The sequence below is a fragment of the Crocuta crocuta genome, unplaced genomic scaffold, assembly GCF_008692635.1.
Source record: "Crocuta crocuta isolate KB4526 unplaced genomic scaffold, BGI_CrCroc_1.0 scaffold1156, whole genome shotgun sequence".
Lineage (NCBI taxonomy): Eukaryota > Metazoa > Chordata > Mammalia > Carnivora > Hyaenidae > Crocuta > Crocuta crocuta.
In genome coordinates this window covers 315,329-315,713 of record NW_027528862.1, presented here as the reverse complement: position 1 = coordinate 315,713, position 385 = coordinate 315,329, and the positions used below count along the sequence as shown (strand labels likewise).

Here is a 385-nt window from a genome sequence, read left to right as displayed (position 1 = left end):
ATGGGAGCAGGTGGGGAAGAGGGAGGAGTGGAGCACATCCGGGTAGAAAGAGTAACTTGGGGAAGATACTGAGGAGTGAGTGTAGGTACATGCGATTCTGCGGTGGCCGACAATCAGGAGAGTCCTGGTTTCTTAGGATCTTAGGGGCGAGAGCGAAAATTGGGGAGGGAAGAGACCATCGCCTGCGTGGAGAAACTTGGGGGAAGGGTTGAAGGGGTAGGGGCAGATGTGACAGTAGACTCTGAGGGGCAATGAGAGGGCTGGGGGCGGTTTGCGGGTAGGAATTTGAGGCTGTGGAGGAAGGGTGATTAAAGAGACGAGAAATGATGCTGGATTTGAGTTTGGGAGCTGGAGTTTTGAGGGATGGGGACCTCAGGTGGCCCGA

The 385-nt window shown here is 55.1% G+C and overlaps 1 protein-coding gene across 1 annotated transcript in view; it reads left to right on the top strand.

Annotated features, from left to right (window-relative positions):
• LAMP2 (lysosomal associated membrane protein 2) overlaps positions 1-385 on the top strand; it is a 28,938-nt gene that overhangs the window by 277 nt on the left and 28,276 nt on the right. The gene's annotated exons all lie outside the window — the stretch shown is intronic.